Below are 14,081 nucleotides of genomic sequence, written 5' to 3' on the forward strand. Positions count from 1 at the left end.
ATTCTCTTTGACGTTCAAACTTACACAAAATCAATTCTCAGCTCACCGCACAATCCAGTATTTTTTATTATGGATTTTCTTCGCTCTTGCACCAGGAGAAAAATTAAACGTATTAATTGGGACATGTATAGACAAATTTTGGAAACAAATCAAACAGCAGGGCTGACACTGAACAACGCTCAGGATATAGATGAGGCGGTATCACATTTAACACAAATAATACAAGCTGCATTAAATGATTCATCTACAGAAGTGCTACAGCCTGAAAATAAATATGGACTTTCTAGAGAAATCATGCAAAAGATTAGACACAAAAACAAAATACGTAGTAATTGGCAACGCTTTCGTAGACGTTCAGACAAAATTACACTAAATCGTCTCAATCGTGAGATTAAAGAAGTGCAAAATTTTGTAAATGGTAGGTTTACCGAATTTGTAGAGAATGCTACCTCAGAAAATGGAAACATATGGAAAGCATGGAATCTTTGCAAACCTGGTGGTACTCGTATAATCAATAAAATACAAGGCCCCAATGGTCTGGTTTTTTCAGCAGAAGAAATAGCTGAAACCTTTGTTACCGCCTATGAAAAGCAATTTACACCCAATCACGTACAACCGTTAACGACTCAAGTTGAGCTCCGTCGTAGAGTTGCTCGTTATATACACTTTCACATTAATAATAATATTTCCAGCTTTGAACCCACACACTTGGCTGAAGTCACTGACATTATAAGCAAATTAAACAACAGAAAAGCTAGTGGCTATGATGGTATAAGTAACAAAGCTCTCAAAAATCTGCCTTGTCATATTATTTTGACATTCACGAACATTATTAACGCAGCATTAAAATTTAACCACTTTCCAAAGATATGGAAACATTCACTCATTAGAACAATACCCAAATCAGGAACTGACCCGTTACTTCCTGAATCGTTCAGGCCCATTAGCCTTTTATCTAATTGTTCAAAAGTCTTCGAGAGGATTTTAGCTCCTAGATTTCAAAAATATCTGGATGACAATAACATAATTCGAAAAGAACAACATGGCTTTAGACAGGAACATTCCTGTGTCACTCAATTGATTAGGGTGACTGAATATATAATCGATGCATTCAACCATTCTGATTATGTGGTGGCCGCCTTTTTGGATATTAAAAAAGCCTTCGATAAATGTGACCACCCCACTTTATTAGCCAAAATGATTGATCTCAATTTTCCCCCACACTTTATACTTTTCTTCTACAGTTATTTGAACCGCAGAACATTCCAGGTAAAAATAGGGGACTCTAATTCATCTGTTAAGAACATCAAAGCATCAGTACCACAGGGTAGTGTTTTGGGTCCACAGTTGTTTTTAATATACATCAATGATTTTCCAGCTCCTCAAGTGGGTATACTTGCCTTGTTTGCCGATGATGCGGCTATACTATGTGATAACCGAGACCCCTCCAAGGCCCTGGAAAATCTGCAGGAAACCACAGAAGGAATTATGGACTGGTGCAAGAGGTCGGACATTGTATTGAACCGTGAAAAAACACAATTTATATGGTTTACTAGGAAACATGGTATACCGGATAGGCATTTATATATAGGTAATCACCAGATCAGTCCGGTTAGGAAAATAAAATACCTGGGATGCATTTTAAATAAAACAATGTCATTTTTACCGCACATTAATTATGTACGTAATAAAACAAACAATGTAATGGGTGCTCTTAACAAAATTTCATTTCCCCAGGCTAAGCTATCTATTAAAAATAAAATTCTTTTATTTAAGTCAATACTTCGCCTTACGATGCTTTATGCCTCACCTGCATGGGCCCATGCATGCAAAACCAATATTAAAATCTTGCAAACTGAACAAAATAAAATTCTAAGGAGATTTTTGAATGCACCTTGGTTCATCAGAAATATTAATATTCGCCAAGATCTGGGCATTCCTCATATATTCAAATATATCAAAGAAATTAATAAAAATCAATTTGAGAGAATGAAAAATTCCAGCCATCAACATATCAAAGACTTGGTTGATTATAGTTCAGCACCTACACCAAAAACATCGGCTCGAACAGTGTATAGGAGACCCCAGCAGATTTTCCACCTCCCTTGGGAGGAGATTGGATAATGCAGGAATAACTTGGAAGCCTCCTAGGCTATAATTAGGACTGTAAATATTATATATATACACTTATTCTCTACTAATGTGGCACCTATTTTAAACGCATTTATCTATGTGGCACCTATTTTAATCGCATTTATCTATTTGGAACCTATTTTTTTCACTTTTTTCCGCATCTAATTATCGTATTTAATTAACACCTTGTACATATGGAAATTACTATAAGGCACATATATTGGAACTTGGAAAAAAAATAATAAAAAGCCACCCGGACGAATGGCATTTAGTTTGAGGAGTGTATAAATTAAAGCTTTGGATTATAACCACCATTCTTTTATTCTGATTGAGTTCACTTTGACGCATGCAGTTACCACTAAGATAAATATGTGGGTTGGACCTCTCTCCATCCGGCAGTGACGTGTCATCGAAGAGTTGTGGTGGCATTTTCTTAGTGATTTATTTGCATTTAGGCTAAATTCTGTATAGCTATGACCGTGACCTGGATTTGACTATGCTTTCTTTCCCACACAAAACACATACATGCACACACACTAATTATCTTACAAAACTGACAGTCTATTTTTTCCCCCTTCTTCATAGGCCTTACTGGGCCCGTTCGTAACCCCACAATCAGCCAAGAGCTGGGCATGGGGGGTAACAATTTGATTCTGTTCTGTTCTGTTCTGAATGATTACCAATGATGCTTTCTATGCGTTTAGAATCGCGAACTGGGGACCCAGACTGCGAACAAATATTAAAAAATACATTTGTTTTAGATTGTGAAACACGCTTCAAAATTAGATAAAAAAAATTATGTAATTCAGTAAAAATAAGATTTTGACAAAATAAATATCGATTTCTCCCCGATAATTGGAATTTATGATGAGCAGTTTGAAGCAAATTATTTTCGTGATTTTTGCACATTTACCGCATGTTGAAGTTGCACAACCCATGCCAATTTAATGCAAAAATCAACAGATTTGTTTCAACATTTCGATGTTACCTTAAATCAGATTTTTTTTTTTCTTTGATGGTTCACGAATTTACACGGTCAAAAGAGTACGAACGTGTCCTCTTGCGCAAGGGTAACACGTATGATGAGAGAACGCAGGGCCGTAACTAAGATTTTTGCCGCCCCCACAATTTTAAAATTCGGTAACTTTATAACGGTGTTCCTTGTTCCCAACTAAAATTGCCGCCCGGGGCAGTTGCCCCCCTCTAGCTAAGGCCCTGGATGAACGTATCTCTTCAATAAGATTTTAGAGGAACTGCGTTCGAAAAAAATAGTTTCGTCGTTCTGTACTGTTCAACACAAAATCCAGGAATTTATTATAGTGAGAACCAGGATGCTGTGGAAAGTGTGGACAGAGGCCGCCACCTCTACTTTCACCGAATGTTTTTTCGATCCTTTGGTCGGTACAACTGCGGCAAATTTTGTCGAATTTTCGTGTGTAATAGCTTCGGGGAAGCTCTTTTTGGGGGCCGCTACTGTCGATATCGACTGTCAGGTGAAGCGTGCTGACTGATAAAACGGCTTTTTCCCTTGATAAATTTTCATCATGACGTCATTGTATTCCAGTTGACACATGCAACTGCAGTTTCACTATATTTATTGTATCGGGTACTTCTCTTTGATTTCGTCTCACCGTCCCTAGTAAGCTTAATCCGTAACGGAGTGGATTTTCAGAATCGGAAACTATAGCGTGCAGTATATATCATTGCATCCCAACATTGAACAAGAGCTTAATCAGCACACTGGCAGTTGGTTGATTGAAGGCGAGGATAGGAAACATGTGCTTTAGGTAAAAACAACTTACATGCATTTTTAGAAGCCCAGATACATTGCGGTTGCTGAAATAAAGGAGATCGGTTTGGCGAAATATCTCGGGATTGCCGCTGAAAGGGTTACCTGCTTCTAGAATGATGGTTGCCACATTTGACCAGTTTTTATTATTAGTTGCTCCCTCTAAGACAGACCGTTTTACGGCAGTGGTTCTCAAAGTTTAGTTACCCACAGAAGCTATGGGTTTAACATAGGATCCCATGGGTTAGATTGCGTTGCTATCCTAGTTTTTTATCCTAGTTGCTATCATAGTTTCCCAACCTTTTTTGTCCCATCGCCCCCGTTTTTCAGAAATTTTTTCTCTCATCGTCCCCAACACAGTCTAACCCATAGGATCTTATGTTATACCCGTAGCTTCTACCACCCCCTGGAACATTCCATCGCCCCCTAGGGGGCATCAACGCCCACGCTGGGAATCACTGATCTAAAATTGGCCAAAACATTAGGAACATCCCCTCCCGGAAACTTCGACTCGTCCGTGCAGCATGTGCGCTGACGTAATAAATCGGATTTGCTGATACGAAGCTTTCTGCTGGTCAGAAGCGACAGTTAACGTTGCAATTTAGCTGTTCATGAGGAAAACAAGAGTTTCGAATGACTTTTAACGCCGAATGACTTTGGAACCGAGACTCGTCAGACCAGGCAACGTGTTTCCAGTCCTCAATAGTCCAATGTCGGTGTTGTCGGGCACAGGCGAGGCGTAAAGCTTTGTGTCGTGCAGTCATCAAGGGTACACGAGTGGGCCTTCGGCTCCGAAAGCCCATATCGATGATGTTTCGTTGAATGGTTCGCACTCTGACACTTGTTGATGGCCCAGCATTGAAATCTGCAGCAATTTGCGGAAGGGTTGCACGTCTGTCACGTTTAATGATTCTCGTCAGTCGTCGTTGGTCCCGTTCTTGCATGATCTTTTTCCGGCCTCAGCGATGTCGTAGATTTAATTTTTTACCGCATTCCCGATATTCACGGTACACTCGTGAAATGGTCGAACGTGAAAATCCAAATTTCATCGCTACCTCGGAGATGCTATGTCCCATCTCTCGTGTGCCGACTATAACACCACGTTCAAACTCACTTAAATCTCGAAAACCTGCCATTGTAGCAGCAGTAACCGATCTAACAACTATGCCAGACACTTGTTGTGTTATATAGGCGTTGCCGACCGCAGCGCCGTACTCTGATTGGTTCCATATCTCTTTATTTGCATACGCATGCCTTTACCAGTTTTTTTGGCTCTTCAGTTCATAATTTTTCATTATATATATGTATAATAGTTTATTCCTTTATTATGGTTTGTTATTTTTTCAATGCTCCCAGCAATTGAAGAATATATATATATTTCTAAATACCTTTCAAGATTGATTGATTGATGACCGTTCACGCACAGAGCTGCTGTGCAAGACAACTTCCTCTCTTCACCTCCTAGGAGGCTGGGCAGCATCTCCTAGAGATAGAAGGCCACCGCACTCAGCTTGTGACTACCACCAGTAAGTAGTCCATTTTCCCTCAGAATATTCAGGGTGAAAAAATTCCCTGCTCGTGCCTGTGTCATCATTGTGAAGAAAAGAAACGATCGGGCTCAGAATTGGCGATTTCTATGCCTCACATCGAATCGTTATGCGGTATTTGTAAGCCAATCATGAAGATTCTACGCCAAAATAAGAAGAAACGAAACATGATGCTGTGTTTCAAAATGTGGCAAACTTGCTACGTAGTCTGAATGACGTTTGTGGCAAACAGTGCAGAGGCCTTCTATCTCTAGGAAGTGCTGGGCTGGGCCGTTTCTCGTAAGAGGTGAAGAGAGTAAGTTGTCTTGTTTTGCCTTGTTCCACCTTTCAAGACAATGTTTAAGACAGTCTAACGAACGAAGACATTAAATATGTGACGAACTGGCGGATAAGGCACTTTTCAGCACCAAAATGTTATTTTCTCTACTCATTTTTTTCCCTTAAATGTTATGTCAATGTAATATTGTGTTACTCCAAGCTGGAGGAGAATAAGGCTCTTTTGAGCTCAGCGCTCTGTGTAATGGTCACGGTCATTTTACATCAATGAAATTTTCTCCAATATCACAATTACTAGTAACGTATCGCACTGTCGATATACTATAGCTAGAATCAAACCCGACTACCCATACATTTGTTATCTTATTAATAATAAGTCCAATTTTCGTCTTGACCGAATCAAACAAGGCCTCCGCTGTCTGCTAGTGACGTCAGTAAGTAGTCCATTTTCCCTCAGAATATTCACGGATAGATAGATAGAACCACTCACAACCCCGGACTGATGCAAAGCAGCTTACTTCCGTTACCTCAAAAGAGGCAGAGTTGTGTCGGAAAAGTTAGCAAAGATTTATAGTGGTGGTTCCCCCTTGCCCCGTGCTCGCATATTCGGGGGGAAAAATTTCCCTGCTCGTGCCAGCATCAGAACAGACCAGAATAGATGAATGATGAATACCAGCATCATCGTTGTGGGGAAAAGAAATGATCGGGCTCAGAATTTTCGATTTCTATGTCCCACATCCAATCTTTATGCGGTACTTGTGAGCCAATCAGGAAGATTCTCCGCCAAAATAAGAAGAAACGAAATAGGATGCTGCAGGCCTTTTTTTTTTTGCATGTTAACTCTGGTGGGGATTTCACCTCACTAACCATTTCTAATTGCCCCACCAGTGAAGATAAATGGCCACTGGTGGGGCAAAGCCCCACTTTCTTGTTTTCCTGAGGCAGCTTCAACTGAAAAGATTTCCAGGGACTGACTTCTCTGGAATAGGTATTTTGCTCTCATAAAAAGTCCGACGAAGAACCTCGGCCATCCTCCATCTGTAATGGAAGAGAGAGAAAGAGTCTGATGATCACTCCAACAAAAAGGGCGATTCAAAACCAATTTTGCAGGTTCCGAGCCATTTGCAAAAAAAGCTAAACACCTCATAAGAACATTGTAATTTGTGTGCGAGAGAAAAATACAAAAAAAAAACAAAAACGTGCTGCTTCAAGTACAGGAAGAATACTTATCAAGAACAAGTCTGACTTGACTGAGTGCTGTCAGTTTTTGCACAGTGTGTGGAATAATGTAAGTTTCCATATCAAATAAAGGCAGGTATTTACTAAAAATTTCTTCCATTTTAATTAAATGTTGTTTTCAAGGTATATATTTACTAAAATATACTACTAAAAATTAAATAAAAAACGTATTTTAGAGTAGAAGATTAAGTAGTGGAGTGTAAAGCACCGGCTGTTGTGTTCCTCCGGGTAGCGAGCGTGCTCGCGGCTTTATAAGGCTGTACTCGAATGTTTATGTTCATTGAAACAGGTGGAAGAGGCCGTGTTGCTAATCATGCCTCAACATCACTTACATTGAATTTCAGTCACGAGTCCACCACCTCTCTTTGGCTAATACACTAATGTGTAAATGATCTGCAAGTTTTTAAAAGTGGTGACACGTTTGCCTGAACATAATCCGAACGTGATCGGTACCGTGGGCACGAATCACAAACGGTCGTGAAAATACACCAGGGAATCTGGCTTTTTATACTTTTTTCTATGTTTACATATAGAGAAGATTAAAAAAAAGCGTATTCAACGATTACGGTATTGACTCAGATGGTGATGGTATGACATACACGACGTGTGTATAACCCTATTTCTGCTTGGATTTGCATACACGAATTTCCTATATATTTCACAATTTTAGTCATCAACGCTTGAAATCTACTTAGCACGGAGGAACCAAGTACGCGAATTCGTATTATCGTTATTGTAAGTATTTATTAATACAGTGTTTGGAATTTTATGATCACGAACATTTTCAGATTAGAGGTAAATGAGGATTATTTTGATTAATGAGAGAGAGAGAATATTTTCTTTCTGAAGACAATATACCAAAAACGGAAACTTTATCGTTTCAACCGAAGTTTCATCGCAATAACATTACGGCAATTGATTAACTATAAAGTAAGGATACAAATATTTTCAAAAATTACAGCCAATAACGTGCAGCAATTCTTTCCACTACACGTCTTACAAAAATAGTTTAACTATTCACTGCGTTCTCATGTGATTAACTAAAAATTATGACTAGTAATTTAAATGAAATATACTTGGAAATGTGCATTCCTATCTATATATATAAAATTGATTTTCTGTCTGTGTGTCTGTATGTATGTTCTCTATACAAATCTACAATTTTAGATCGATCGTCGCCAAATTTTGAATATATACCAAATGGGACCCGACTTGAACGATAGGCTAATTTAAAATTTCGTCAGAGCAGGGCAAATGCCCCAAATGGGCAAAAAACTGTCGGGCAACAATGGTTTTTGGGCCTCAACAATCACTTTCGGAACGTTTACTTTGGTCACCGTGGTTCCCTAGCAATGCGTTTCAGACGTGTTTATACCTTTACAATGGCTTGCCGCTTTTTCAATAGTCGTCAGAGTCATCATCAGCATCACTTTGAGGGACAGGCAAAGGATGATCTCATGGAAATCAGTTGTAAAATTGCCGATTTTAATGCAGAAATGCGGAAATTTAGAGGGGGTTTCCTGCCACATCAGCAATTTTAAAAATTGTATAGAATTCTCGATTTTTGAAATATTGAATTCGCTTAGAGATATACGAAACCCAGAAGATTAAATATGAAGTAATGGATAACTTAAAGTCAGGGGGGGGGGCATCAAAATACCTAACGCCCCTTAAAAAAGGAAAAAAATGTATTCATTTCTACGTTTCGGGATTTGTTTCTTTCAAGAGTCGCCATATTGGTTGGCGAGAATAACTTAGACACGGTTTGCATGTCCCTCAAAGAAAGAAGGGGAAATCGCGTGATCCAAAAAGCCTCACTGAAGAAAACCCGGGCAGCGCCGGGTACGAGGCACCGCCTCGTGTAAACGGGCCTTAAAGGCCCGTTTACACGAGGCAAGCGCTTTAGTTGGTAACTTAATTTTTAGTTGCCAAGTACGATACAATGTATGCAGACGATAAGGGCCGTTTACACGGCTTTAGTTGACAAGTGCGCAAGTGCAGAAGTGATTTAGTTGGTAAGTCAGATAAGAACGGTTCTATTTTTTCCGGTTAAGTAGACCTATGCGCATGCGCCAGTGGGCGTGACCTGCCGCTCTGGAGGAGTCTTTTTACTCTCTCACGGAGGGGTTTATTTTGATCTCAAGCGTGAACCTGTTCATACTCCGTCGTCTCCTGAAGTTTCGCTAGAATTCCGCCGAAATATTGGATGGTGAGGTGGCCAGAGGACACAATCTTCAAGTTTATTGAAAAATATCTTCGCCATGAATGTTTGTTGAACTATAGAAATGGAAATTACCTTGTTCAAACAAGCTAAAATTATTCGATGTTGGGAAAAGCTATGGAATATTCTGTCGACGTAATGTCAGGAGTTATATATTTTTGAATCTTCAATTGTTTTTATCTGGTGGGGAGGATTTATATATTAAAAACTGGAGAGGGGGGTTTCGAATATTTCTCTCGTCCAGAACGAATTTGCTGCCATCTGTTGTAAAAATACATGATCAAATATTTAACATAAAGATATCATCTCTATAGATCAAATTAAAAAATAATGATTTCGAAAATTTGGAAATAATTTTTGTTTAATGAATTTTTATTATTTAATTTTTAACCCTTAGAACTTCCTACGAATGCCAAGAATCTTCTCCCGTATTTTCGGCATACATAATTCATAATTATCTCCACTTTAACATCGATTAAAATATCATAAATCGGTATTTACAACTTAGAGGAGAAATAGAGAAATCTTATATTTCTTCTCGATGACTTACTTAAGTTTATAATATGTTGTGTGTTCATTTTTCCCCTGTGGGGCCATCTCTCGCCCCCTTGCGTGGGTGGCAGAGGCGAAAAAAGGGGACAAGCGAACTGTTTCCCTTGCGTGACCTACTTCTTGCTCAGTGTGTTGCTCTCGCGCAAGTGAGAAAAGAGTTTCTCCTTTTTTATTATGTGGAATTAATATTGTTAACCTATGTAAATAGTTTTTTAAAATTAAATGAACTTAAATATTATCAACCGTTTTTTCAATTGGAGTCAGAATATACATCGTCCTCAATGTGTATCATATAACTATACCCCCTTGAGTAAGTGAAAATGAATAAATTTATATTCTTTAAAAAAAATATCATATAATGTGGCTCTGATCACAGTATTCTTAAGTTCTACCTGATCATCTTCATCCATCGTTACGAAAGCTATGAGCTTTAAAAAAAGCACCTCTCTGAATGCCAGATAAATAAAAAATTATTACTATTATTCTCCCGCGCGTTGTGCGTCTGTCTCTCTCCGTGGATTTGAGTAGACTGAAGCGCGCATGCGCTAACTGCGCTCACCTCCGTAAAAATTGTCCAATGAGCGCCTACTTACCACTTATCGTGTGGACATTTTCAAGAAGAATCGGTAAGTTGAAATTTAGTTACCAACTAAAGCGCTTGCCTCGTGTAAACGGGCCTTTATAGCTAGTACTAATATATAAACATAAAAATACGTTTATTCAACCGTCATAGAACTAAGGAACGGAAATGAAAATGGAAAGCAAATAATTTTAAAATTTGATATATCTTTTCTCATATATATACATATCAAAGATCTCCTGGATATGGTTGAGCTCCAACCTTCGATAATTTGCATCTCTCGCGTGTAATTTTCATTTCAATTCATTTCATGAGACGATTTTCAATGATACTGTGGTCGAAACCGGTTAATGCGCGCCTCGGCTTCGCGTCGAGTTTGGAACCTGTTTTAAAGAGTGCGCTGCTATCGATAAGCAATGTATCTCTCTGAAAACGAAGCTGTACGAATTTTTTCAATGTTAAGGTATTTCTAAAAAATATAATGTGGGAGTGTATTTATATATATATATATATTTATATTTTGGCAGGGTATAGGAGATGGAAGCGATTAATCCGTTATCGACACTAGTCTTTTTCTGCCTTTCGCTAGCATCATTGGCGGATTCTATTCCAACTACAGATGCGACTTCCAACGAAACCATTGGTAAATGTTGTTCTCTCTTATTCAAAAAAATATCGTACTTGGTTAAAAAAAGGAGCGGTAGCTCAGGTCGGTAAAATACTCGCCTAAAGTACAAAAGGGTGTTTAGAGGCGTCGCGAGTTCGATATCCGGTTCGTCCTTGTCAGAAATCTTTCCTGACACAGGTGTACAACAGAAACGACAACATGACCACAAAAAAATATTGCTACCGCAGGGAGTCCCCCCATCGAGGCGTTAGCGCACCAACCTCTCGATGAGTATAAGAAACAAGCCTGCCGTTCGGAATCAGCAATAAATTGTAGGTCCCGGTCTAATTACCCCTCGTGTGGAGAAAATGACCGTGGTGCGACAAAAATTATCAAATGATACTTGGTTAAAACATGCATTCCGTGTTTTTGCCATTGTAAATGGAATATGTCTAATGTAAATGCTAATATTAAATACTATAATACTAATATGTCCTCGATGACACTTTCAACGTAAATTTATGAATCCAGATTTCACGGAGATAGTGATAGTAATGCATGTTTATCTTTCTACCATATGTGTTCGTCAAAGCATGTTACGATGGACTCGGATGCTTCGATACTGGTCCTCCATTTTACGATGCTTCAAAGCGCCCGATAAGTTTGCCACCCGTCGATCCTTCCGTAGCAGACACTAAATTCAAGTTGTTTACACCTGGTCGGAAGGACAAGGCTTACGAGCTCGAACCTAATGAGGATTCGGTCCGAGAATCAGGATTCGATGAAAAATTGCCAGTGAAAATCCTTATATTCGGTTACGAAGATAAACTTACGGGAGATGACGATATTTCAGTGAGTCCCACCATGTCTTATCTTCTTCAATTTGTGCATGCGACCCATCACCCATGCTTACGTCATCAACCACCCTTTATGAAAATATTAAATATTCTTAATGGACCTTACTCGGTGCGCCAAAAACGAGAGAAAACCTCTCGATACTTTGTGGGCAATTGAAGTAACATTCCCCCTATTCATAAGTGCCCTACAGAGACACTTTAGTGATCTCAATGTTTCGTGGATCCAATTGCTCTGGAAATGTGTCCGGGCCGCTTAAGTACTCTGGAAATGTGCCCAGGCCACTTAAGTGCTATGGAAATGTGTTCGGGCCGCGTAAGTGCTCTGGAACTGTGCCACGCATCACTTAAATAATCTGAGAATGTGCCGCGGGTAATTTGAATGATGTAGAACCGCACTGGGGACCGCTTAAGTGCTCTAAAAGTATGCCGCATGTTACTCAAGGGATCTCTAAATGTGCCACGGATCGCTTAAGTGTTCTGGAACTGTGTCCCGGATCATTTAAGTGATCTGAAAATGTGCCACGAGCCGCTTAAATGTTCCGGAATTGTACCACGGGACACTTAAGTGATCTGTAGATGTGCCGCTTAGTTAATTTTTTTACAAAATTAGGTTCAAGGAGGGCAGGCCGCATCAGATAACCCCCGGGGCGATATTTGGTCCGCGGGCCAACGGCCTTTATGTGATTTATCATTGTATGGCTAAGAGGGTAGGTCGCAATGAATTTATTAAAGATAAATTTTGCTTTCATAGTCTTCAAATAACATTGAAATTAACAGAAATTTATTATAACAACATATAAAGGTATTTTCTTCCGAAATTTCAATTAAAAATATTTTTTTTTAGTTAAAAAAATACGTTTTTGATCGTGGGAGGAGGGCACGAGCCCCCCCCCCCCCCTTGTACGTCTCTGATCCCACCAATACGCGTTAGGATTCAGAGATGCAGAGCTGATAACGAAATTTTTCTGACAGGGGGGGGGGGGTCAGAGTTTTGCTGACTTTTGCTGACAAGGAAGGGGGGGGGTCAAAAATGGCTAAAAATTTGCTTACGTAATACTTGAACGGCCCCTTATGAGGTTCCTATAAGCATTTGCTTCAAATTAATAACTACAAACATATCTCCTTCACAATTGTCAATTTAGCGCATGAAGGACGCTCTCCTCGAACGTGGAAAGTACAACGTCATAATCGTGGACTGGTCAAAGAGCAATGACGGGGATTATCCTCAAGCAGTTGCTAATACAAGGTTGGTTGGTGCCCAAGGGAGCCAGCTCATCAAGTTTCTGCAGGTGAGGCAATCTAACTAATCAATTAACTGAAGAAAGATGAGTTTTACTAGAAAAAATTTTATATATAGCAAAGTCTCTCTACGCCAATTATTAATTTTATTAGCGCGATTAATTTAGGATTCACGTAACGTCAGCGCAAGTCAAGTGCACATCATCGGCCATAGCCTCGGTGCTCAGATTGCGGGATATGTTGGCAAGCGTATCAAGAACCTTCAAAGAATAACAGGTAAACTCTTGGAATTCAAAAAGAAAAAGTTTTCTTGGATTAAATGGAGTACAACTTACTGCATTCAAATCCAAATTTTACCTCAGGGCTTATCGCAGCCCAAATAAGCAGCTTTTATGTAAGGCGAGATATCTCGTATTGCTTTGCACTTAGAAAATACAGGTTTAATTCTTTATGCAGACCCTGTGTGCGCTGAAACTTATAGTGAAAAATCTTCTCAGACAAGTCGTTTATAATAGAATTGCCCTATACCGTATTTTTCATGTTCATCGAGATATTTTCGATTTGGGTTTGGTTCATAAACTGCAAAAAATACAAATTAAATTCAAACTTTGGAGAAACATGTAACTGTCATAACGTGACTGAAACAATAATTTGTAATTTGAAATGCAGTCGGCCCCGCTTAATCGGGTAATGGAAACCCTGTTTAAACACATAAAATATTAATATATTTGTCCCATTTATGCATGTCTTTAGTTTTTATAAATTTATTTTTAATTGTTTTCTTGTTTTTCTTCCCAAATCGAGCAAAACTCAGGTCTATCGCCATGGACAATTTACTACCTAGTGAGTTGTGCCGGAAGTGTAAGTTTGAGTCCCTAGCAGTCTGAGCATATATCTAGTATTGTGTCTGATTTTCAGTGCTGCCACCTATGTTTCGGAAGTGAAATGAGTGAAGTGTATTGATTGAATATTTTTACTATTTGTTGGCATTTTGCTCTCTGTCGTGAGACTTTTTATCAGGGAGATCAGCTCTCATTCGCC

General features: G+C 39.1%; 1 protein-coding gene across 2 annotated transcripts in view; it reads left to right on the top strand.

The window, feature by feature from the left end:
* Nucleotides 1-7,617: 7,617 nt before the first annotated feature.
* LOC149084041 (pancreatic lipase-related protein 2-like) overlaps nucleotides 7,618-14,081 on the top strand; it is a 35,234-nt gene continuing 28,770 nt past the window's right edge. The window contains exon 1 of one of the 2 annotated variants that reach the window (XM_089234382.1): nucleotides 7,618-7,719. The gene's annotated coding sequence lies outside the window, so the exon portion shown is untranslated. Of the gene's footprint in view, nucleotides 7,720-13,073; nucleotides 13,091-14,081 lie in introns of those variants that run through there. The other variant, XM_089234384.1, reaches the window with a different exon arrangement.

The sequence above is a fragment of the Pholcus phalangioides genome, unplaced genomic scaffold (assembly GCF_987345545.1).
Source record: "Pholcus phalangioides strain wild (caught in Gottingen) unplaced genomic scaffold, Ppha-v1.0 ptg000008l_1, whole genome shotgun sequence".
Taxonomy (NCBI): Eukaryota; Metazoa; Arthropoda; class Arachnida; order Araneae; family Pholcidae; genus Pholcus; species Pholcus phalangioides.